Genomic DNA, 1,090 nt, shown 5'->3' on the forward strand with positions numbered 1-1,090 from the left:
TAAGCCTGACAGAAATCTTTTAATTACTTCATTAAACTGCAAGGAATGTTCGAAATGACGAAAAGACAAGGCTTCAGTCAAGATAGAAAGATTTACATCGTTCAATACGATAATAAATTAAAGATGACGAACATTGCAAAGAAGCACATACATTGGGTGCTTTATTCTTAAAAACATACGCATTGACAGCTCGCTTGCCTTAGTTCCACGTAGATGCGGCCTGATCAGTGGCAAATACCATAATAATTGAGCCAATAAAAACGTACGTATATCACTCGCTTTTATTATACAAACGTAGTAATTGATAGAGTATTAATAAGTGTTGTGGATATGCAGAGAATTACATGGTAGGTGGAACAGTGTATAGTTTGATGTAAAATCATCATATTTTTCAAAGCTGCCACACAGGTATGATCGCTGCTCATGCAAGTTTAGGTCTGAGCATACTAGTTTGCGCTACGTTAATAACTGCGGCTTCCTGAGATATGTTTTCACAGAAAGCCGCTTCAATATTATTTTTTCATGAATTTTAACTAAGGCTAATACAGATATCTTGATTTAAGATATTTTTTTAGATTTGATGATAAAATTTAGTGTCACTAAGATTTTATGTGCAGACTTACATTTGAAGCCAGTTTTTACTGCATATTTGGATTATGAACTCAACCATTGCAGCGGGGCTGCCGTAGCTTTGCGCTTAAAGGAAGCGTAATTTAGGTCACCGACATACGTTCTTCAAAAGAACCACGTATAAATTAGCGGATCCCAATCTGCTTGTTCCAAGAGTGATTATTGCCTTCCCAAGGCTAATTGACTCTTTGATTTAAATTGTTTTTATCTGCGCTAAACAGCCTAATTTTAAATGTATAGATTTTACTAAATATATATAGTAAAATCTAAATACATGCATAACTACTGGCTACGTAGCCACGAACCGTTTTCTTGTTTGGTTGCAGTCACACCATGCACATCTCGTGTGACACACACCCCTGTTACCAGGATACGTGTATCCACGTTACACCCTCCCCCATTAGATTGAGAACATTTACAGTTCCAATCGATTATTGCCTCAACGAGGCTCGCGTGTCCG

The sequence above is a fragment of the Plasmopara halstedii genome, assembly GCF_900000015.1.
Source record: "Plasmopara halstedii genome assembly, contig: Scaffold_3060, whole genome shotgun sequence".
NCBI lineage: Eukaryota > Oomycota > Peronosporomycetes > Peronosporales > Peronosporaceae > Plasmopara > Plasmopara halstedii.